The 25,408-nt window shown below is 42.4% G+C and overlaps 3 long non-coding RNA genes and 1 pseudogene across 3 annotated transcripts; 2 read left to right on the top strand and 2 right to left on the bottom strand.

The window, feature by feature from the left end:
• LOC142385530 (immunoglobulin kappa light chain-like) overlaps nt 1-25,408 on the bottom strand; it is a 158,116-nt pseudogene that overhangs the window by 118,561 nt on the left and 14,147 nt on the right.
• LOC142385534 (uncharacterized) lies at nt 3,345-4,056 on the top strand. Its single transcript, XR_012770207.1, has 3 exons — nt 3,345-3,412; nt 3,714-3,790; nt 3,896-4,056. It is a non-coding gene; the product is annotated as an uncharacterized LOC142385534 (long non-coding RNA).
• LOC142385531 (uncharacterized) lies at nt 5,012-5,853 on the top strand. The gene is made up of 3 exons (XR_012770204.1): nt 5,012-5,100; nt 5,189-5,337; nt 5,484-5,853. It is a non-coding gene; the product is annotated as an uncharacterized LOC142385531 (long non-coding RNA).
• Nucleotides 5,020-7,068, bottom strand: LOC142385532 (uncharacterized). The gene is made up of 3 exons (XR_012770205.1): nt 6,276-7,068; nt 6,023-6,177; nt 5,020-5,805 (listed from the first exon to the last, which is right to left on the bottom strand). It is a non-coding gene; the product is annotated as an uncharacterized LOC142385532 (long non-coding RNA).

The following is a 25,408-nucleotide window of genomic DNA, read 5'->3' as shown; positions in this document are numbered from 1 at the left end:
AATAGAAAAGGTAAAGTATGTGCAACTGTAGATACCGTAACTGAAATACTTGTATTTATATCAAATTACATGTATTATTTCTCCCCTCCACACCCAGGTCTTCAAGGCAATGAAGCTGGAGTTGTTTCGGTATGAAACATTTCGCCGGCATGCCAGAGCCTTCATTGAACCTGCAGTTATTCACCACTGGAAAGTCGCACAGGATGTAGGGCTGTCGCAATAACCGCAAAAATGAAATATCGCGATATGATGACGCCCACCGCGCTTCATGATGGGTCACCGCGATCACCGCACGTATTTTCGATAGCGTCTGTGCAGGTTTCAATCTACATGCGCACGGTCCTATTAGCAACATTAAATGTTCGTTTTGCAAAGCTTTGAAACTTACCGAGTGGTCACTGTTGTTCATAGATGTTCCACAAAAAAAAAATAGAGCAAAATATGCTTTCCAGCAGAAGTTTGACGATCGTTTTGACGAACTACTTTTTCATCACCGCACGTGACCTGATCTCGCCAAAACTTAACACACTTTAGAAAGAGAAAATGGAAGCTGCACTAGTGTCAAAACTGAATGTTACTTCGCCCCTTTGGGAGCATTTTGGCTTTCAACCAAATGAGAAGGGTGAACCAGCCGATTTAAACCAGGCGATTTGTAAAATCTGCCGAAAAACGGTTCAAGTCAAACGAGGGAACACAACCAATTTAAAGGCTCACCTAGGAAGCTATCATCCGGCTATTGCGGCACGGTTGCCGCTGCCTCCTGCCACACAGAGTCGTGGAGCAGCTCATGTTGGGGCGAGCCGACAACTTGAACTCGGCGAAGCCTTTGGTCGAGTCGCCAAATACAGCAGAGACAGCGACAGACATAAACGCCTAACAGGTGCTGTTACACGGTATCTGGTTGAGGAGATGGTGCCGTTTGCTACTGTGGAGAAACCTGCATTCAAGTCACTGCTGCAGAAATTTGACAAGCAATATGAGTTGCCAGGGAAAACCTACTTCTCAGAAACTGCTGTGCCGAAAATGTACAATACAGTTAGAGCATCGGTTCAGAGTGAGCTCAAAAGTGTGGACTTTTTCTCTGCCACCACTGACATGTGGTCCAGTGTGAATATGACTCCTTACATGAGTCTAACTGTACATTACCTGACCCCCGACTGGACTCTTAAATCACGCTGCCTCGAAACAGTGTTTATGCCCCAGAATCACACATCCGACAACATCGCAGAGGCTCTACGCAGCGCTTTTGATGAGTGGTCCCTGGATGAGAAGAAGCTGGCGTGCATAACAACCGACAACGGGGCAAACATCGCCGCAGCAGTGAGAAGACTGAACTGGACGTGGCTGAACTGCTTCGGTCACAATTTACATTTAGCAGTCACAAACGCAATGGGAAGCGTGAAAGACCGCACATCCCGTGCAATGGGTCTCTGCCACAGCTTAGTGGCTGCGTTCTCCCAGAGCTGGTTGAAGAGGAGGGATCTGGCGAAAGCGCAAGCTGAGCTCGAAATCCCGCAGCACGGGCTCATAACGGTAAACTAGCTTTCAGAAGTTATAGCCTATTTAGGCTATCTAATTGTAACCCACTGTAAGTCCACTTAATAACACAATTATTATTGAGCCGCCATATTGGCCGGGTTTCCCGAACGTGTTTTCGCGCTCTTAGCGCTAAGATGAGCGTTAAGAGCGCTGTAAAAGAAGATCGCGTTTCCCGAAAGCGTTCTAAACTGAAGAAGATCTTTCAGAAGAAAATGTAGGCCTACGATCGCCCCGACCCACTCTTAACAGCCTTTATAGTCCTTAGGCCTAAGTCTTTATATTTAATTCCTTAAGAACTATTTCCTTAAGAACGCGTTCGGGAAACTCGGCCATTATGATTTCTCAAAATAAACACCTACCATAGAGATGCTTAAAAAATATTTTTCGTTTAGAAAAAAATACACTGAAACGAAAAATAATGTTAAATGTTGACTTTTAATTTAATAATAATAAGGTGTAATGTCGGTTCAATAATTATACGGCCATTACTCCGTCCATGCAGGACTGCCCAACAAGATGGGGCTCCAAACAGAAAATGGTGGACCGAGTGTTGGAGCAAATCCCCGCTATAAAAAGAGTCCTGGATGATCGACGGCATCAACATCTCATCCCCAGCTGGCAGGACATTGCAGTTTTGGAGTCGGTGAACGCGGCGTTAAAACCAGCGGCTGAATTTACGGATCTGCTGTCTGGCGAGAACTATGTCACGGTGTCATCCATTAAACCTGTCCTGAAACTCCTCGCTGAAGATATTTTAAAACCATCAGACGAGGACACCACTCTGACCTCGGACATCAAGCGGAAGATGTGCAGCGTTCTCGAGGAGAAGTACAGACCAGCTGCTCTACAAAAAACGTTGGCAAAGTCCTGCTTGCTGGACCCAAGATATCGGGGCAACAATTTTGATGATGATGCGGAGGAGGAGACAAAGTGCGCGCTGATCGAGGAGATCTTACACATGGAAGATGGAGAGAGCGGTGCCAGTGCGTCAGCTGCTGCCCACCCAGAGTCCTTGGCGCAGACAGCGGTGCCACCAGCGGCAAAAAAAAAAAAACGCTCGGAGACCTGCTGAAGTCACGGACAAGCACGTCTGCAACCGTCCCGAAGAGAGCCAGAACCGACCTGGAGCTCACTCGCTACTTGCAGGAGGACCCAATCGACCCTAACGAAAACCCCCTGGCATGGTGGCGCAACAACCAGCAGAGATTTCCCTTGCTCTCCACAGTGGCACGCAAGTATATGTGTATTTGCGCAACAAGCACACCATCCGAGAGGGTTTTCAGTGTTGCTGGAAACGTTGTCACCCCCCTCAGATCCTCTCTCAAACCGCATAAAGTTAATATGCTGGTTTTCCTTGCGCGTAACAAGGACATGACCGAGGTATAATTTTTTTTGTGTGTGAAATTGTAGTGCCTGGTACATCTCATTTTGTTTTACTTAATTTAAAAAAACAACAAAACAGGCACTTGTTTTTTAGTTCATTTCATATTTTATTTGCATTTAAAAGTTCAACTTCAGCCTTCTCGCATCTGTGCCGTTACCGCCCTTTGTTCTGCTTTCAATAAAATAAAGTGTTATAAAGTTGCCGTGTCTTTTTATAACCTTTTTTAAATGTGTAAGTGCTATGTTTCAGAGGAAATATTGCAATGAGTTCAGTAATTTAGTAATTAACAAACAAATTTGCTAGATAGATAGATAAAAAAAAAAAAAAAAAGATGGCGCAATAATATCGCATATCGCGATATTGAGCCGCCCTGACTTACCGCAGGGGGAATTCCTCAACCGCGACAGCCCTAACAGGATGTGAATCTGCAGCGGCTTACTCGGGAGGAAAAAGTCATACTCGGTGGTGACATGAGGGCTGATTCTCCAGGTATTGTTACTTGACTGAAGTATTGTATTTTGTACAGTGATATTGTTTGAAGTTCAAAGGAATGACAGCAGGCAGGGGGTGGTTTTATCAAGGTCTTTAGCTCCAACTATCTGTAGCCAAAGGCCAGCAATCAGAGTGTAATAGTGCTGGCTCTGAGACACACAAAAGCCAGGGACCAGGTCTGATGGCTCTAAGCAGTGTGTTGTTATGTGAAGTTATGAATTGCACCTAAATATAAGAATACATAATATGTATTGAATAGTGATTCCAAGTGTCATTATTTAAACCCAATTTTTAACAGGTCACTCTGCAAAATATGGGAGTTACACCATGATGGATCTCCAAACTAACACCGTTGTGGACATTCAGTTGGTCCAGGTGAGTTGTTGAAATTGACTCTGTAAAGGGGTTATTTGTTGTAATTTAAAAATCAAGGTCCATAATACATTGTCTACTAATGTGTTTTTTTTTCTGTGGTGACAGAGCAACGAGGTTGGTGGTAGCTGCTATATGGAGAAAGAGGGCCTGACGAGGAGTCTGGCCTTGCTCGAGTCGCGTGACGTCAAACTGGATTGCATTGTCACCGATCGTCATCCTCAAGTTCAAAAGTTCCTCAGGGAGAGAAACATCACCCAGTACTACGATGTGTGGAACTTCGCAAAAGGTAACTTTTCAGGTTTTCAGGTAACCTAAAGTACTTATGGCATCTGAGGTGGAAAAGACGCTGGCGTTCACCAGTGAATCAACATGTTTGGTCAAAGTCAGATGTTCAGAAATATCAACACCAAGATCTACTCTTTCCACCTCAGAGTCGTTAATCTGGACTGGTTGGTAGACTTTCTGCTGATATTGCCTGAAATCTATATATATCTCCTTAGTCTTGGTAACAATAGGAGTAGGTTGTTGTCTTGGCAACAGTTTGAAAGTCTATCTACCTCATTCAAGTAAGCCTGCTCATTGTTCTTAGAAATTAGGTCAACTACTGCTGTGTCATCAGAAAAATTGACAGCAGTGATGTTGGACAGTCAAATGCTGACATTATGAGTCAATATTATCAAATGCTTTGAAATTGTTTTTGAATTGCTACAGCATAGTTGTCACTCTTACTCTTTACTAAGTGGAATGTTGTTTGCTGTCATTTTAGGAATTTCAAAGAAACTGGAAGTCCTGTGTAAGATGAAAGACTGTGAGAAACTGAACAAGTGGATGAAAAGCATCAACAACCACATATACTGGACTGCAGCTAATTCAACCTCAGGGCCAGAGAGAATTGCCAAGTGGAACGCGATCCTCAACCATGTGCAAGATATCCACACGCATGAGAATCCTCTTTACCCCAAGTGTGAGCATGCAATCCGCACAACAACGGACAAAAAGAAATGGCTCCAAGCAGGTATCTCAACCAATATGCAGGCAAAATGTTAAAACAGCAAACAGACAAGCAAACAACGAGGTCATTGCTGTGATATTTGTTACTGTATTGTTTTCTAATAAGATATTTTGTTATTGTTTGCAGCAACTCCAGTTTTCTACAAGTTGGAGTCTCTGCTGACAAAGAAAAGAACGCTGAAGGATGTGGAAAAACTGAGCCTCCACCACCAAACGTCATCTTTGGAGGCTTTCCATGCAGTCATCCTTCGTTTTGCTCCAAAAAATGTAGTGTTTCCCTTTATTGGAATGCTGTGCAGGTAAAACAAATCTTTACTCAATACTTTTAGGAATTTTAGTTTAAAATATCTGTCAATATGAACAAATATTTTTATCTTGTACTTCCAGACTCTACCTGGCTGCTATGCATTTCAATGAAAATGCGGATCGACCACAGGCCGAAACGGAGGAAGGTGTACCCCTCTTTAAACTCTCCTTTCCAAAGTCTCGGAAGGGAGAGTGCAGAGCTAAACCAGTAAAGACGAAGGCGACCTTTGGTAATGGTTCAAATCAATTAAAATGACACATTGTTTGGAATTTTAACATTTATTTCTCTCGAAGAAAAATGGATTACATACAAATGCACAGTAAAAACAAAACTCAACCAATTAAATGGAGATATTGCTTGTGCTTTATGATACAGGTTATGTTTCTGACATGATGGACCTAATCTTCGATGAAGTCTTTTTTAACCCGACACCATACAACGATGCGCTGTTGGCCATCTCTGTCCCAGAAAACTTATCAGCGCAGTATGAGAGGCCGGACAAGGAGGAGGTCATTGCCAGCTTTGTTTCAAGGTTCAAACAGGGGGCCGTTTAAACCCAACATAGTGGCCTTCCTCATCAGGAAACTCCGAGCGGATGCGCAGGACCACACAGGCTGGAATTACAACCCGGATTCTGCGTCCCAAGAAGCCCCAGCACCAGCTCACAAAACTGCGACAGGACAGATACCTGTAGCGACTGAACAATTGATTCAGAAATTTTAGATATTAAATTCTGAATGTATCATTGTGTGTATGAAAAAATAATTCTATGCACCAATGGATCATATTCGGTCTGTTTTGTGTCTCCCCCCCCCCACCCCATCCCTCGCTGTACAAAAATAAATAAATTATTGGAATACAAAGTCAAAACTCTAAACTTCTGTTATTAACTTATCTAACAATGCACAATTTACCGGTGTATTTCTCTGAACTGTAGAGGACCATAGTCTGCTCTGTATATTTGGCTGGCATTTTGAAGTGAGTAGACATTTAGGCAGACAGGCTCCAATCCAGGATGGTCTACCATGCATGGGAGCTGTTCTTCGACCTCCCGAAGTCGTGTAGTAACCTTTTTTAGAATTAGAAACGGTAAGTGACATTTATTAGCAAAATTAGTTGCCGAAAGAAGAGACAAATTATTTTCCAGTGAGGTGGTGAGAATGTTACCTGTGGTATCTCAAGGCAGCAAATATTCTCCACTTCTGTGGGCATAGTTGCACATTTTCCACAATGGCACCTATGTAAAAAATGTAGGTGGATATAAACAACATAAAAAGGTATAATGGCTTGTTAGTGTCTAGCTTGTGGCTGTTGAGTAAGTAAACATCAAATGTGCTCTGGAGTAAATCAAATATTATTTTTCATACGGTGAACATTTATCTTCAGGAATAAATCATGAGTAATGTGCAACATGATTTACATGGATGTGAAGGCTGCATAGCTCTTTTTTATGACAAAGATTACTGATATAACTAGACATACAACTACTTCAGCATAGGTAGCTAAGCCCACATGATAATATCTGTAACAACACATAAGCAAAACAAACTAAATTAACGGCGAAATACTTAACTAACCATTCAGAGACGTCCTGCTGTAGTCGCTGATTTTCAACTTCTTCAACTTCTTCTCCATCTGGATCAGACTCTGGGTCAAATTGAAAAGCTTGAACGACTGCTGTTCTACGTGCCATAGCGATTCACAACGCATTTGCGCATGGTACCAAGGGCGGAAGTAAGGCCACACCCCCACCCTCCGCTTTGCCCCGTCTTTCTCCTCCTAATTTGCATTTAAAGCTGCAGGCCCTAAACAGCTCATTCTGAGGATCCTAAGAAAAACTCATTTTGGGACTGGCTGTAATTCTGCACCAAGGCAGAATGTTGCCTATATACAGTATAATACAGTATAAGGGGACCACTAAAGCCTCTAAAAATATATAAAAGCCTCCATTTATTTTCATGTCATAGGATCTTTAATGCTGCTAACAATGTGGTTGTTTGCAGACTATGCAAATTTAATTTGGCGTACCACAGCAGTACATCAGCGATGCACGAACACTTAAAACGAAAGCACCCTGGAGCTCGTCAGGATGGCAGCAAAACACTGTAAGTTCTGTTCATTTCAAGATCCTCTCTGAATAAACGCTACGTTAGACTGTTGAGTTGTTGTCCAGTTATATTCCCGGCGTAAAATTTACGTCTTTTAATTACGACTAGAACAGGTCCCATGTTTGCCTAGTTTAAAGCTGTTAGCGCTACCAGTCCCGACATGTTTCTTCTGTGTTATCTATTTGCTAACACCGGACGGTGGATTTTATACTCTGCCATTATGTAGTTCTAGTCTACCTGTTGACTGTCGAAATTCCACGATCTAGTAGCAACCAGATCCAAGTAGTAAACACGCATTACAAGTTGACAATTTAAATTACATAAATAATTTTTTAAGTTGAGCCTCTGAGATGGCTGTAGTATAGCCTACTGTTAGCTAAATGTATCATAATAACAGCAATGATGTGGACGATGCTATATTTTTGATTTGCTGCTGTGAATATTCATGTACTTTATGTTTTTTGCCATTACAGGAGTAAGGAAAGCAGTGTGGCGGACCTTTTTTTTAATAAAAAGAACCAGGCACCTTGCACACCCCAGGAGGCTAGTGTGTACACAAACAGGATCGTCTCTATGATTGTGAAGGACATGAGGCCCCTTGCGATTGTTGAAGGGGAAGGCTTCCGTGAAATGATAAACACTTTCCACTCAGGATACACCCTTCCATCCAGGCGCCACTTCCTGACTTAATGGAGAAGAAGTATATGGTTACCATGGACAAAGTGAAAAGTGAACTAGAAAAAAAGCATTTCCAAACTATCCCTAACAACTGATGCTTGGACCAGTCTGGCCACTGAGGCATATTTAGGTGTCACCTGTCATTTCATTAATGAAAATTAGGAGCTGACCTCGTTTAGCTTAACTACAATACCACTTGAGGAGCGCCACACTGCTGAAAACATTGCCCCTTGGGTTGAGATGGTGGCAGATAAATTTGATTTCTCCCTTCGAGATGATGTACTGGCGATTGTACATGATAATGCAAATGTTGTTGCAGCTCTTCGCATCCTAGAGGAGAAACATGCGGTAGCATCACATCGTTGTGCCGGCCATACGCTTCAGTTGGTGGTAAATCATGCCTTGAAGAACAACCCCATGATCGACAGGACACTCGGGGCTGCATGGTCTCTTGTGAAGCATTTCAAGAAAAGTGAGCCGGCTAGCAGCAAGCTGAAACAGAAACAAAAACAGTGGGGTACAGCTGAGCATACCCTGCTCCAGGATGTGTCTGTAAGATGGAACAGCTCACACTACATGGTAAGTCGCCTTTTGGAACAACGGTGGCCGGTGGTCCCAACACTTTCTGACCCAGACGTTACACAGCGTGGGAAGCAATACATGGATTTGAGGAATGATCAGTGGATCTTACTAGAGGAACTGGAGCAGGTCCTCAAGCCTTTCGAACAGGCCACTGTTTTTCTCAGTGGAGAGTCCTATGTCACAATATCTGTTTTACCTCCACTGCTGAAGGGTCTCCATAAGTCTACAAGAAAACCACATACGGGTCTGCTTCAGATTGCTGCAGACCAAGAGATGAAAGCAAGGTGGGAGTCTGAGTCTGCTTCAAAGAGAATGGACAAAATGTGGCCATCATTGCTGCTGCCCCTGACCCCCGCTTTCGTAGGATGAAGTTCCTGTCACCCGAGGATGCTTTGAAGGTACAAGTACAAATTCAGGCTCTGATAATTTATATCAAAAGAGCCAAGCAACAACTGGAAACGATTGAGCAGGAGCACTCAGCCAGTCCCAAGCAAAAGAACACCTCTTTGCTGGACATTCTGCTTGGCTCTGCGTAGTGTGACAGGATGAGGTCAATCGCCGCGTGCAACTGCTTCAACTGTGCGAGAGCCTCACGAGCGGCGACCAGGATTTCAAACAAGTTTGATTTTCATCCGAACGATCGGGAGGTGGTCGGGAGGGCTTAATCGTTTGTTGTTACCCCATGTATACCACACGATGCGAGACGCACGATTGAGCCAAAACTTGGTCCGATCTCCAAAATAGTCGCACGAGTGAAAGTCTTGTCGACATCGGGCCAAAAATTGCACAGTGTATGCCCAGCTTTAGGAGGCCAGTGCCTTATCCACGTGACTATTCAAAATAAAAAACACAACTTAAAGAGATCGGGTAAACGATCCTCTAATCCATTTAACAAAAGTGAAAGATTTCAGTCTTTTGACAACAATAATTCTTATTTTTTACTTATATCAGAAAAGTGGACTTTGGAGAACACTCGTGAGCACACCAAACGAGTTTTAATTAAGAGTGTGTTGAAAGGTTTTCAGAGTTGGTCAAGTGTCAATTGTGATGCTATGAGTGTTACATCGTCTTTTCCAGGTTTTTTAATGAGAGATGTCGAGTTTGATTTGAAAATGTATACATAGCAGAGGATGATTTTGGTCTATTGACCTCTGGGTTATGGGCCCAGCACGCTTCCGCTGCGCCACTCTGCTACACACCTCTGATGGGATTTTCGGCTCTTTTTCGAGATGCGGCTCTAATGGCTCTTCTTACTGTGGAGAGCCGGCTCTTTCGGCTCCCAAACGGCTCCCCATATATATTTTTACATTATTAATTATTAATAGCTTAAACCTAATTTTATAACATTTTGTTTCATTATTGACATTGTTAAGCACTTATGATGAGTAAAAATGCTGCATAACAGTGCTTTATAAATAAAAGTTTTATTATAACCAATTAAATTATCACAAAATAGCACCACTTCCACAAAAATAACTTAAAATAAATTAAACAGATAAAATACAAACACTCACCACAATACGAAAAAGTATCAAAGCAGCTTCATGACAAAAAAGGTGCCACAATACAAATATCAAATACAGTTCTATTAAATTAAAGTATAAAACTATGAAGGATAAAAGAGACCATGTGAACAACACCAGTTTTGAACTACTAGGCCTAGAGATGGAGAACTCACTGTATTACAAATACTCACCACAGTACGAAAAAGTATTAAAGCAGCTTCATAACAAAAAGGTACCATAATACAAGTATCACTTTCAGTGCTATTAAATTAAAGTATAAAACTATGAAGGATAAAAAACATGTGAACAACACAAGTTTTGAACCACTAGAGATGAAGAACTCACTGTGTTAAATACAAATACCCACCACAGTACGAAAAAGTATAAAAGCAGCCCCGTCACCTTATTAATTGAAAGCTGCGTGTGATTAGTCAGATGTGTGGAGCACACGCTTCCATGAGGGCAGTGGAGACCGAGGAAAAAAAACTCTCCGTCTAGCACTGGCAGAAGCTGAGCAGAGTGAGGGGGGGGGGGGGGGGGGGAGACAGCGAGGTATCAAGGACAAAAAAACCGACGTGGGGACAAAACTGTCGGCTCTGTGGCACTTGCAGAGCACAAGCGAGACAGCGAGATACTGAAAGAAAAAAAAAAACGGCTCCCAAATAGGATCCCAAAACGGCTCCCATTGTGGAGCCAGTTCCTGTCGTTCACTTCAAAGAGCCGGCTCTTAGAGCCGGATCGTTCGCGACCGACACATCACTAGTCTGAGGCAGACACACTCACTGACCCTGTGGACTTCGGGGTCCCGGGCTGCTTGGCCGTGAGTCATGTACAGTCTGTGGGAGAGAAGTGTGATATGATCTGGACCGTGAACAAGGTTGTAAAGCCACGAAGAACCAAGTGACAATGTCAGTAGGGATTGCAATAAAGTAATTTACACTTAATTACATGTGCTGTCTCTTAATCAATGATTTGCATTGAACCAAAATGATAGAAAGCACCTCTCTGCCGCCTGCTGTCCAGGAGCAGAGCCACTCGGCTTCCTTGGTGCTCTCCACGGTCCTCCTGATGCCCGCGCTTTCTTCCTAGCCTTCTGGGTGTAGCTAAATGGTGAAAGAGTCATCCATATTCTTCATTCAGCCCATGGAATGTATGTTTAATTCTGGTGCACAAAATAATTACTATTTTGTACCTTGAAGGCTTCTTGTCCATGGCATGGAGAGCTGTGTAGCGGTGGACTATTTCCTCCTCCTTGGCTGACTAGGCTGTACTACATGCAACTCAGAATCCTACACTCACAGTTTTCTCCAGAATTGTGCAGATATATATTGTTCAATAAATAAATCCACATGCTGCAGTGGCTTACCAGGACTTAGTAAATCATTTCACCTACCTTGTGGAACCCACAGGAGCACAGAAGGCTTCCCCCGAACAGATCCTTTGTGTGGTTCTGCAGGGGACAAGCATCAATTTTCTCCAGGGCCCTTTTCCACTTCTTGGCCCCTGGACGTTTGCCAGTAGAGAAGTGGTATTGGCCCTGGGCATATTTTACACAGATGTCCCTCCAGTAAGCATCAGGTTTCCCTGTCTTAGTCATCTGCAAACATTAATAAAACAGGTTAATGTAAAGCTAGGCTATGTGTACAGAGGGTATGAATTCATCCCCCTTTCACAAAAATAGAATCATTATTATCTAAATGTGGTTTCATGTAGGGATGTTTGAGGTTGTTTGATTTAAAATTAGGCGAAACAAAAGCAATTGCACTTAGGACAAGTCAAATTTAGGGCTGGGGTTATTACAATCTCTTCAGTATATACAGTATATATCCAAATGTGGAAATTTTTTTTAATCCATTTAAACATACAACCATTTATACCCATTCTTCTAATTTGAACTAATAACCCTTCTCTCCACATCATATCATACGCTCTTTCAATATAAAAAAATACTGCTACAACACTCTCTTTATTTACTTGAGCCTTTCTTATTTCATTCTCTAGACATATTACTGGATCCATTGTACTCCTCCCTCTCCTAAATCCACTTTGATACTTTGATATAAGTCCTTTACTTTCTATATAATATAACAATCTTTCATTTATCATTCTCTCCATTATTTTACATATATTGGATGTTAAAGCTCTTGGTCTATCATTTTTTATTTTTGGTTTTGATTCATCTTTTCCTGGCTTTCTAATTGGTATAACCACAGCTTCTTTCCAACTTTTTGGTAATTCTCGCTCCTCCCAAATTCTATTATACAATTCCAATCAAATATTTTTAGAAAATTCACTTAAATTACTTATCATTCCATAACAAATCTGATCTTTCCTGGAGCTGATAATTTATATTTTTAAACTGCCCTATTCAATTCCATTATTGTAAATGACATATTCAATAAATCTTTTGATTAGACCATTTTCTCCAATAACTCCTTATTTTCCAGAATTGTCTTTTCTCGCCCTACTACGCTGATATTTTCAGAACTATGAATTCTAACAAACACTTTTCTCAACATCTCTGCCTTATCTTTATTTTTCACTGCTGTTGTTTCTCCATTATTTAATATTGGACATCCATTCACTCTTTTAATTCCTTTCATTCTTTTAATCACTTTTAACAGTTCTTCTTACCTTCACTTGCAATTTTTTGTATTCATTCAAATTCTGAGGGCTATGATTTCCTTTTAATACTTTAAAGGCTTTATTTTGTTTCTTCAATAGCTGCAGTACATTCTATTGTCCACCATGGTACCAACTTCCTTTCCTTTTTCCCACCTTTTATCCTTATAGTTTGACTAGCCACTTCTACAATAGCATTATATATATAAAGATTAAAATCCTCAATACTACTATTTAAATCCACTTTTGGTATTTTTAATTCACTATTATCTGAATGAGCCCTGAATCTTCTAAATCTAATTATACCTGATGAGCAACAGCTGTGTCACCTCCACGAGGAGCTGATTTAAACCTCACAGGTGGGTTGGGATGTTGTTTGCTGACTGGAACAATGGGAGCTGTTGGAGTGCTGCTGATTTCTGTGCTGACGGCTTGGCTGGCCAAAGGTTTTGCATTTTGTCTGCTCTTTTTGGTGTTAAGTCCTAAAACTGGATTGTGTCTGTTGTTCTTTCTCACGATCAGCATTTGTGCAAAATATGCTCTCTCCATAGGATCATGTTGGCCAATAGTTGGGATGAATCATGGAGCTGCCAATGAGGTTCAGAAAAAGCAAAGCGGTAAGGACAGCTGTAAGAAATGTTTTAAAGCTGTAGGTTTTCATAGTAACTCAATGCCTTTTGTGTCATAGACTTGTCTTCAAGGAAACCCCTTGAACTTGTCCAGCCAATGGATTCCATGTTGGGGAAGAACTCAAAAGAAGGTATGCAAAATGAGTTTGAGTCTTCCTTGGGTGGTGAAACTTTATAAACTGCGTTTGAGCATCGACTGGAAAATGGTTATCAGAAGACTTCTGTTTGAACAGTGACCCGTTTCAATCTGCAGCTGTTTACTTGACTTCTGCATAGTTGTATAGTACGTGTCAGGATATGGTAAAGCCCTTTAAAGCTTTGTCACACTGCAAGAAAAGTAACTAAACTGAGTTTAGGGCCATCTATTGGGGCAGGTCTGAAGTATTTGCATTTTCTGTTTATGGCTAACTTGTCTATATTTCTTAATCCATTTTTGAACTTCTTTGCAGTCTTAATGGAAAGCAAAGAAGTTAAAGCTGCTGCATCCATTGGCGACATGAAATATAAGCAAGCTGACATCTCACAAGTAAATCTGAAGGCTAAAAGAGAAGTGAATGTTTCTCTGGCTGTCGCCGCCAATCCGACGGAGGAAGCTGCCGCAGCAGTGGCGGTTGCGGCCGCCAATCCGACAGAACCTGCCGCAGCGGTTGCGGCCGCCAATCCGACAGAACCTGCCGCAGCGGTTGCGGCCGCCAATCCGACAGAAGCTGCCGCAGCGGTGGCGGCCGCCAATCCGACAGAAGCTGCCGCAGCGGTTGCGGCCGCCAATCCGACAGAAGCTGCCGCAGCGGTGGCGGCCGCCAATCCGACGGAAGAAGCTGCCGCAGCGGTGGCGGCCGCCAATCCGACGGAAGAAGCTGCCGCAGCGGTGGCGGCCGCCAATCCGACGGAAGAAGCTGCCGCAGCGGTGGCGGTCGCCAATCCGACGGAAGAAGCTGCCGCAGCAGTGGCGGTCGCCAATCCGACGGAAGAAGCTGCCGCAGCAGTGGCGGTCGCCAATCCGACGGAAGAAGCTGCCGCAGCAGTGGCGGTCGCCAATCCGACGGAAGAAGCTGCCGCAGCAGTGGCGGTCGCCAATCCGACAGAAGCTGTCGTCTGAGGCGGCTGTCATGAAGCTGTCTAACTTGCCAGCCTGAACCTCTTTTTAAATAAAACGGTGGTATTGTACAATGTGTGCTGCTGAAACCAATTCTTTGGCTCCAAATAATTTATTTATTCGTCTCGATGGAAGGGTGGCTGTCGAAGGCCTAAGGAAGGGAACCAGGGAGAAATATCTTCATGTTTGGAAATGGATTTAATTTGGAGGGAACTATTTGGAGCTGCATATTCTTAGATGCAGCTACTCAAAATGATGGCTCTGTACAGCCAGTTGCCAGCAGGGTCCTATCCAGTTTTCAGCCAAGTAACACCACCCCCAGCCATAACAAAGTAGTAATGTCCTTAATCAAGGAAGTGAGCTGCAATGCCTTTTCTCCACATGGGGAGGAGCAGTGACTGTTGAAGCTAAAACTGTGTACAGCTGTCTCTGTATTTTTAGTTTGGCTCGTGGAGTCATCTGAAAGTAAAATATTATGCCAGAAGTCCTTAAATGGTGATGAAGATGTAGGCGCCTGCAATGGTTTTTACTTCTTGCTTCTGAAGAGTGCAGACGTCTCTGCTTCCTCCTGCTGCTTACAGCTTTATTCACTTTTAAATCATTCTACTTCTTTCCACAAGTCTTGGATATAATTTTATTTGAGGTACAATGTGATCGACACCTCCACCTCTCGGTGTCTAATGAATGAGTTAATGCGATAATAACAAGTTGACTCGCCCAGCCCTGTTTAAAATAATGGATGAAAGTAAACTAAACCCAAATTAATAAATTAAATAAAATACAGCTGAAAGCTAAACTAAAAAGGTAGGTATTGAGCCTCTTTTTAAAAACGACAGCCTCTGCAGCCCTGAGGTTCTGTGGCAGGTCCATAATAATGGAACGACGTCTCACCATAAGTTTTTGTTCCAACTTTAGGAACAACTAAAAGGCCGGTACCAGAGGACTTCAGGGTCCGCGAGGGCCAATAATTTAAAAGCAGATCAGAAAAATAAGACCATTAAGACATTTATAAACAACTGAAAGAACCTTAAAATCAATCGTCAAACGGACGGGGAGCCAATGCAGCTTTTTTTTTTTTTTTTTTTTTTTTATATAAACCTGGTGTCGTGTGTTCCCGCCCTCTGGTCCTCGTCAGCACACGTGCAGCTGATTCTGTAGTAATTGTCGGTAAGAAATACTTTTTTTGGGAAGACCAGAGAGCAGGGCATTGCAATAATCTATTCTACTAGAAATAAAAGCATGCATCAGCACCTCCGTGCTGGCAAGAGAGAGAAATGGGTGAACTCTGGCAATATTTTTAAGATGATAAAATCCTGTCTTACATTTCTATTTCATTCTATTTGTTACATTTCTAATATGTTGGATAAAATCCAGCTCAGAGTAAAAAATCTGACCAGTGATGACATGTTTAGCCGCATGTCGTCCTACAATCGCTGGTTGTCTAGATGGTGTCCAGCAAACAACGTGGGCTACATAGATAATTGGCAATCTTTCTGGAGAAAACCTGGTCTGATGAGGAGAGACGGCATCCATCCCACTTTGGAAGGAGCTGCTCTCATTTCTAGAAATATGGATGAATTTATTTGCCACCCTAAAACATGACAACCCAGGGCTCAGACCAGGATGCAGAGTTGTAGTCTTACACACTTCTCTGCAGCTTCCCACCTGCTGCTACCCACCCAATCAATTAACACAAAAGGAGCAAATCCTCTTGGGAAAATAAATATTAAAACAAAAACTTTAACTGAACAAAAACATCAAACTATTAAATGTGGTTTGCTGAATATCAGATCTCTCCTTTCGAAGTCTCTGTTAGTGAATGAGTTGATTTGTGATCATCATATTGATATATTTTGTCTTACAGAAACCTGGCTGCAGCAGGAGGATCATGTTAGCATTAATGAAGCAACTCCCTCTGACTGTTTAAATGTTCACGTTCCTGGAACCACAGGCAGAGGAGGAGGAGTGGCAGCTATCTTCAGATCAGGGTTAGGCCGATTTCAGACCAGAGCGTGGCGTGGCGGCAGCGAAACGACGGCAGCGAAACGACGGCAGTCTTACGCCGGTTATCAGGCGGTGTGTTCAACTTGGCTTTTCACACCGGACAGTCCGCGGCCGCGGTAGTTCTGCTCCAGCCCTGTCTGCATTCCCCATTCATTTCAACGGGACACCGCCGGCCGCCGCCGGCCGCTGCCGTCCAAAGTCCGCTCGAGTTCTATTTTCCAAAAGCAGCGCGAGATGGAGGCGTCTCCGCGCCGCTACCGCCCGACTACCGCCGCGTCGGTGTGCAAGGACAGATCTGTTTCCATGTATTTTCACCTCCGCCGGTGAAAATCGCTTCCGTTCTGCCACGCTTTGCCGCCCTGGTCTGAAATAGGCCTTACTAATCAGTCCCAGACCCAAGATTAGTTTGAGCTCTTTTGAATCTCTGATTCTCAGTTTTTCCCACGCAAAGTGGAAATCCCAGAAACCTCTTGTGTTTGTTGTTGTGTATCGTCCACCTGGCCCTTATTCTGAGTTTCTGTCTGAATTCTCAAAGTGTTTATCCCAGTTAGTGCTGAGTACAGATAAAGTCATTGTAGTGGGTGACTTTAATAATCATGTAGATGTTTGAAAATGACAGCCTAAATATGAACTTTAATTCTATATTAGACTCTATTGGATTTTCTCAGAGTGTTCACAGAGCGACTCACTGCCTTAATCACACCCTTGATCTTGTGCTGACTTATGGCATTGAGAGTGAACAGTTAACAGTGTTCCCTCATAACTCTGTCTTATCTGACCATTTTCTGATAACCTTTGAGTTTACATTACTTGACTATACAGTTTCTGAGAAGAAATTTACATTTAGAAGGTGTCTATCAGAGGATGCTGTAACCAGATTTAAAGAGTTAATTCCATCATCCTTTTCTTCACTGCCATGTGCAGATATGACAGAGGACGACTACCTAAACTTTACTCCAGCAACACTTGACTCTCTTGTTGACAGCACTATAGTTTCAATGGTTACAGCACTGGGCAATGTTGCCCCTCTGAAAAGGAAGGTAATCAGTCAGAAGAGGCTGGCTCCTTGGTATAATTCACAGCTGCGTGCTTTAAAGCAGACTGCAAGAAAGCTCCTCTAATTTAGAAGAGTCTCAATTAGTCTGGAAAGATAGTTTAATAACGTATAAGAAAGCCCTTCGTAAAGCTAGAACTGCTTATTATTCATCATTGATAGAAGAGAATAAGAATAATCCCAGGTTTCTTTTCAGCGCTGTAGCCAGTCTGACTAAGAGTCCGAGCTCTGCTGAGCCAGTTATTCCTTTAACTCTCAGCAGTGATGATTTCATGAGCTTCTTTATCAATAAAATTGTTTCTATAGAGAAGATTGATGGAGTCCTTCCCACTATTATCAGTGATGTATCATCAAGTACAGCAGCTTTAGAAGACGGCTTCTGCCCAGTTGATCTTTCTGAACTAACAACAGCAATAGTCTCTTCTAAACCATCAACTTGTGTTTTAGACCCAATCCCAACCAGACTGTTCAAGGAGGTATCTATAAAACCAGATGAAACCAATAGGTTGGTCAAATTACAAGCATGTCTTAAAGACATAAAGACCTGGATGACTCAGAACTGTCTGCTTCTAAATTCAGAGAAAACTGAAGTCCTTATCTTTGGACCTGAGCGCTTCAGGGAGAAATTGTCTAGCTATATAGTTACTCTAGATGGTATTTCCTTGGCTTCTAGTTCTACAGTGAGGAACCTTGGAGTTATTTTTGACCAGAACTTATCATTTGACTTGCATATAAAACAGGTTTCTAGGACTGCCTTCTTTCATCTTCGTAATATTGTTAAAATCAGGAACAGCCTGTCTCAGAGTGATGCAGAAAAACTAGGCCATGCATTTGTTACTTCAAGATTGGACTACTGTAATTCTTTATTATTGGGCTGTCCCACATATTCTCTGAAAAGCCTCCAGCTGATCCAAAATGCTGCAGCCAGAGTTCTGATGAGAACTAACAGGAGAGATCATATTTCTCCAGTTTTAGCTTCTCTTTATTGGCTCCCTGTTAAATTCAGAATAGAATTTAAGATTCTTCTCCTTACATATAAAGCTCTTAATGACCGAGCTCCATCATATCTTAAAGATCTGATTGTAAGATATTTTCCTAACAGAGCACTTCGTTCCCAAACTGCAGGTTTACTTGAGGTTCCCAGAGTTTCTAAAAGTAGAATGGGAGGCAGAGCCTTCAGTTATCAGGCCCCTCTCTTGTGGAATAAGCTGCCAGTAAATGTCCGGGAAGCAGACACCCTTTCCCCTTTTAAGACCAGGCTTAAAACTTTCCTTTTTTATAAAGCTTATAGTTAGGGATGGCTCAGGTGATCCTGAAACATCCCATAGTTAAGCTGCTATAGGCCTAGACTGCTGGGGGGCCTCATCTGTCACACCTTTCCTCACTTTACTCTCTTTATGTATGTGTGACATTATTGTGGTCATTAACTCGTGTTTCCCTGTTCCAACAGATATCCTTTGAATAGTGTTACAGTGCCCCCCCCCCCCCCCTCTCTGTCTTCTCAAACCCCAGCTGGTCGAGGCGGATGGCCACCCTTCCTGAGTCTGGTTCTGCCAGAGGTTTCTTCCTGTTAAAAGGGAGTCGTTTCTCCACAGTCGCCTCAGGCACGCTCAGGACGGGAGATTGGACCGAAAAACAAAAAGTTTTCAGTTCAATCTGTTGGTTTCCTTAGCTAGGAAATTGTTTTTGAATTGGCTCTGTATGAACAAATTGGATTATTTTATGAATAATTATGATTACAATTAATTGAATTCCAATTGGCTTGAATTGGACTTTATTATCTAAGTGCCTTGAGATGACATTTGTTGTATTTGGCGCTATATAAATAAAAATGAATTGAAAATGAAAATGAATTAAACCCAATGTACCGTCTTCTAAGTGTGCAGCACTGCTTCAACACAGAACTCTTAGAAATAAACTTCCTAATAATTCCAAGTCGGTCTGTGAATTCGTATGTGTAGTCCACTGATAGTGGATTTATGGCATAGCTTTAGGTATAAAACCCTGGATTATACTCAAGGGCAATACCAAAGCTGTCTATGTATACAGTATATGACTATATAATGAGGTATAAGCAGTCAGCTGTGGTGTAGCTCACAGTATGTATAGCTACAGTACAAAATAAAACCTAAACATAACGTGTTTACGTGCACGAGCATGTGCTACAAATACTGAACTATTGATATTTAGCAGCTCCTCAACAGACAAAAGAGGAAATACAGAATGTTCCACGTGTTTCTAAATCTCAGCTCTGACATTAATCTGAGCTTTAAACATCTCAGAGTGCACAAAAGGCAATATGCTTGACTTTAGAAAGAATACACCCTCTGCTATGTTACAAACACATGCATGATTGTAGATCCTCTGGATGAGAGAGCTGCAGAGATATTCCTGCCGAGGAGTTAAAATTATTTTAGAGTTATTTCCAAGACTCAGCAGGTTAACTTAATACTTAAACCCGATCTCAGGTTTTCCCCATTTAAAACCTACTAGCAGGTCCCACTAGTGAAGTGGACAAGTGATGTGTTGGACCCGTGATGATTTGGTTTCGTTTCCTTGCCATGGAAAAGTGAGACCAGCTGTTGTGATGGAGGCTAATAATGCACGGCAGTGACAGCGGGCACTGCTGTAGCCTCAGATGATTGTGTTTGGAATTAACACAAAAGACGTACTCAGGGACCAGAAGGACATGAGAGGACCGAGACCAAGACGCAACCAATTCCGGGGGCTCCTGTCCACAACACAAGCCTGACTTGCGAGTGCGGAGCAGACGCTTCCAGCCACAGCCTCATACTGTACGCATGGAAAGAGCCTGACTGCTGTCCTGGCAGCCGAGACTCAACGCCCATCTGCCATCAGCCTCTCAACCTGCTCCCTGAGGGAGGGGAGCCACAACCTCCCAACACAAAGCTGTTGATATCTCTGGGTCCTATTTATAAACTTTCGCCTCTGACGTATAATGATGTGTTATGACGTATAAATCACGTGTCATGCACGTGTTTTACATTGAGGTGCATTGACGTGTGTCGTTGAGGCCTTATCATCACATATGTTGTGAGCTCTTTGTGACGTATTAGAACCGAGGTTACCATGGAGACCTTCAGACCAAATCTCTGTCACACCCTTCACACTCCCAAGCGAGAGAGGAGGGGCCCACAGTGACACCCATCCGGAGTGCTCCACTGCGCAGCAAATGTGTCAGTGTTATTTTTTTTTTGTGTTGGTGTAAATTAACAGGGGTTACTATTCATTTTACTCAGAATTGATCAAAATGAACTTCCCCTGCAGTTCTTTCCTGATAGTGAAAGAACTCCGTCGTTCTGAGAATCACTCTGGATTTACACTCAGAGTCAGCACTCAGACTGCAGTCACACTTGTCTTCGAAGTCTCTTCTTTCTACGGTAAGTTAAGTTTCGGTCGATAAAACGTTCTCTTTTTTAATGATTTTAGCGATTTTTTTTGTTTGTTTTATGTGGTTGACTTTGGCCTCTAGCTACCTAGCGAAGTTGTCTAGCTAGCTAACGTTAGCTTAGCTCGCTAGCCCTGGCCAACACTGCGCTGGACCAAGGTTTAGCTAACATTAGTTCCTCAAATTATTAAAAGTATCTTGAAAGGAAAGGCTTTTTGAAACAGCATTTCACCTTCCTTCATCACGTCAGTGTCATGTGCGTTCCCCCTCTCTCGGCCCCTGCTTCCTGTCTGTCTGAACTTTCCTATCCATTAAAGGCACAAAAGACCTCAAAAAAAAATAAAACGTGTTAATGCGGTGGGGACGCGTCCCCGGCACTTTGTCTGATGAGCAGATTTGTCCCCACCACTTTAAAAAAGTAGAGAAAGTGCAAACGCCGCTTTTGGTGCAGAACCTAAAAGGTATAATTCTATATCATGGCATTCTCCTAACCAATTATTTAGAAAAATAATTTGTAAATGCTAAGCTAGTACAAAATAAAATAAATTAGCATTCTCAACTGTTTTTCCCCTTCAAAATAACCATCATAAACAAAATTATTCCTCAACTGTCTCGACCGGAGGACCGTGGATCATAGTGGGGACAGCCGCCGCCAGTTCCCTTTGGCTGCTAGAGAAGGTCACAACCATCTCCTTAGTTTTGCTGACATTCAGCTCCAGGCAGGAAGAGTCACACCACTCTATGAACTGCTGAAGAGCGGGTCCATGATGGAGGGAGGGGCCAGATAGGAGGGACAGGCGAACTGTATCGTCAGCAAACTGAACCAAGTGACAGTTGGAGTGTGTTGATCTGCACTCATCGGTGTACAGAATGAAGAGCAGTGGAGATGGCACAGACACATAGACATGTAAAGAATAGACGCCGCATCGACCGCTACTGTCTATTGGCGCAGACGAGCCGTGGGGCCGCCATCTTGGACCGGTCATCAGCTCCACTCAGTGTAATCTGGCTGGCTGGCGCAATGAAGTGTCAGCGCATTTAATCAATCATAACTCGCTGAATATTAAACTGATTTTCACCGGATTTTTTTTCCTGCAAACGTCATATGTAGGCATGATACGGGACACTTGATTCAGCGTATTTTAATATTCATAATAGGCTTACTTATATAGTACCGCTACTGTCTGTTGGCGCTGACGAGCCGTGGGGCCGCCATCTTGGACAGCGACACCCCCACAGACTTCCAAAGAAAGAAAGGAATGCGGAAGTCACGTAGACATATGAACATTTTTGCCTCAAATATAATCTGATCATCAATCGAAACTTCTTTGTATCCATAATAAAAGCCATCCCTAAACCTACTTTACATTTAATTCAAGGGATTGTTTCCAATTCCACTGACATCACTCCTAATGTTCCACTTCTTCTTGTTGGAAATTGTCATTTTAAGACTATTAAGATTCCTAATAAAAACAATTAGAAAGATATTTGATGACGTCACGCACCCTTTATTGTCATTTCGTAACTCCATTAAACAAAGTTTCTCCAAAGAAGACATATATTCGTTGCGTTCTAAATATTTAAAATTCCCCATTAATCCCAAAGTAAAAGAAATTCACTTTAAAATCCTAAATGGTGTATATCCATCCGGAGAGCTACTGAGACGGAGATTTGGTTGTGAATGGGATGGATGTGTGTTTTGTGGAGAGGATGAAACTTCTGATCACTTGTTTTTTCATTGTATGTTTTCAACATTCTGGATTGATGTACATGACTGGCTGCACACGGGGATCCGTCTCCAACCCTTCTCCCTAAAAGACATTATTTATGGTCTTATGATGGTTAATAGTGAATGGGACTTTCTGGTCAATAACATAGTATTATTCAGAAAATATTTCATACATAAATGTAAATATATGAATGTAAAACCCAGATTTTTTGTATTTCATAAAGATTTTCTTTCCTTTACCAAAGCCCCTTAATATTATAAAAAGTAAAAATGCGCCTTTAAAATGTATATAAGATGATGTAAGCCGTGTATTTTATAGATGAATTAATAAAAAAGTTAAAAATGTAACAGAGGGTCGTCTTGACTTTATTTACTGAAGAAAACAAAAGAACCACACGTGGCGTTCAACATTGGCTGGCTCCTTTAACCTTTAATCCTCACCTTCACTTCCAGGTCAACCACAGAACCACTTCCTGTCTTGCTTATAAAATAAAGGTCTTAACATTAATACAGGATGTTATGTTTCCCTGTTCAAAAATGCTTCTATCCAGGGCTCATAAAAATACTTTATCAGGGCTCTCAAGTCTCACGCAATGAGCGTGAGACACGCATTTCAACAAGTTCACACGCTCACACGCCACACATGCCATTTCTCACGCTGAGAAATGATCAACTTCGTCACACAGAAATTCTAATGGCCTATACTATAAACGAATCACTGGCAGGTTACTGTGCGCTGTACAGCTCAGAACTATAGCTCTGGTACAGCTGTCTTGATTTGGCAACCCATCGGCAAATCACAAAATGGAATTTCTCAGCCAATCAGAAAACAGAATTTCTTGTTGCCGGGTGAGGTCTGAAATAGCTTTCAGCTGCAAGCACGCGTACCATGAATGCAACTATTATGCTCTGAATGCGTCCAGAAGTTGTAAACGAGCTGGAGGTGGAAGAGAACCGTCAGAATCATCAGCAGGTCATATCTTCATTTATTTTAATCTTTTATTAGTTACCATAGTTTTCCTACTCTTTGTAAAAGACCAATACCTGCCGATTAAAGTGTTCGTTGGAGTAGTAGGCCTAAATATTCAGCACACACCCTTTGACATGAGCAACTTAATGAAAAATGAAAAATATGTAGGAGTGTAATTAGGCTTCCGTGGTTAATTTTTTTCAAAGGTGTGAGCAGATTCCCAAGGATATCTACAATTGCCAAATGGTATTATTTCTGCCGCCCTGAAATGCTGATGCAGAGAGGGTTTTTTCCATGGTGGGGCTCAATAAAACTAAGACCAGGAATAAGTTGGCTCTGAATGGAACTCTGTCATCCATCATGACTGTGAAAATGGCTGAAATTGAGCAGCAGTGCTTTAACTGAAGAGTCATAGCAAAACATGCTTCCTTGGTTGAAAAGTTGCTAGAGTGCATTAAGCTGGAGACTGTGTTTCCCCTACAAGCCACCCATTGTCTGAGCAGAGGTAGAGATAGCAAGGTACATTTGAAAGCTGATTATACAAGGAGCAGAGAATGCATTGGCCGGGAATCGAACCCTGGTCAACTGCTTGGCAAGCAGCTATTCTCTCCACTATACCACCAATGCCCTGACAGACCCTTATTTAGTCATCTATCAACTGTTTTTCATACAGGGCTATGACACACTCACTTTTACTCAGGAATCTTTCTATTTCTCCCTGAAATAAGAGAGAAGTCTAAAGCGTGAAACTTGTGCTTGCTTGGATTCATTCTCCAGATGTGCACAATTGCTTTCATCTAAGGCTAAAATGTTCACAACTTCAGTACAATGCACTGTGCCAATTAATTTGCCAGTTAGGAAGAGTTTACCACAGTCTTGCAACCTGTACCGTGTGCACTGCTTTTGGGTCCCTGATGGTCTATTAGCTAGGATTCGGCGCTCTCACCGCCGCGGCCCGGGTTCGATTCCCGGTCAGGGAATGAGGGAACTAGGTTTTGGCACTGTTAGTAGCGTAAACCAAAGACATTTCTGCTGTTGTTTTCCAATGACATGACAAGAATGTCAATTTAATCGAGCCCTGTCACAAATTCAATAGGACGTTGGTTTGTAAGGAGTCATCCTATGCGCACCACTTGATTAGAAATAACACTTTACAGCCAGCAGATTTACTACTTCTCTTTAGAGAAGGGCTCGCTTAACTCTTTCCAGCATCTCTAGGACCATTGTGGCTTTTAAAAACTAAAAGAACGATCAAGTTTTTCTGATACTTTGATGTGTAACACGATGCTTAATAACATTTTGAGCAGCAAAGACAAATGCCATTTGTCATTAAATGACATGGGCATCCACGAATGATACGGAAAAAGAGAAATTTCATGGTCTATTGTCGGACAAAATGTTTTTGTCCGCGGACTTGGAGCATTTGGTGATCTGGCAGGTGCTGGCCGTCCATCCATCCGTCCGTCTTGGATTGAGTTTGAGGGAGGCCCGTTTTTTGTGTCGTACGGCACTGTGGAATCTAATCTTCCCCACTTGCTTTGTAGAGGAGGAACTTAGAATGCACATGAGAAAACAGACCATCACTTTAACTGAAGAGTCATAGCAAGAAATGCTTCCTTGGTTGAAGAGTGCATTAGCTTGAGACTGTGTTTTCCCTACAAGCCACCCATTGTCTGAACAGAGGTAGAGATAGCAAGGTACATTTGAAAGCTAATTATACAAGGAGCAGAGAATTCATTGGCCGGGAATCGAACCCGGGTCAACTGCTTGGCAAGCAGCTATTCTCTCCACTATACCACCAATGCCCTGACAGACCCTTATTTAGTCATCTATCAACTGTTTTTCTTGCAGGGCTATGACACACTCACTCTTACTCAGGAATCTTTCTATTTCTCCCTGAAATAAGAGAGAAGT

This window comes from Odontesthes bonariensis, chromosome 8, assembly GCF_027942865.1.
Source record: "Odontesthes bonariensis isolate fOdoBon6 chromosome 8, fOdoBon6.hap1, whole genome shotgun sequence".
NCBI classification, from domain to species: Eukaryota; Metazoa; Chordata; class Actinopteri; order Atheriniformes; family Atherinopsidae; genus Odontesthes; species Odontesthes bonariensis.
Note: the sequence above shows the minus strand (reverse complement) of the source record. Positions and strands in the feature narration are given on the sequence as shown.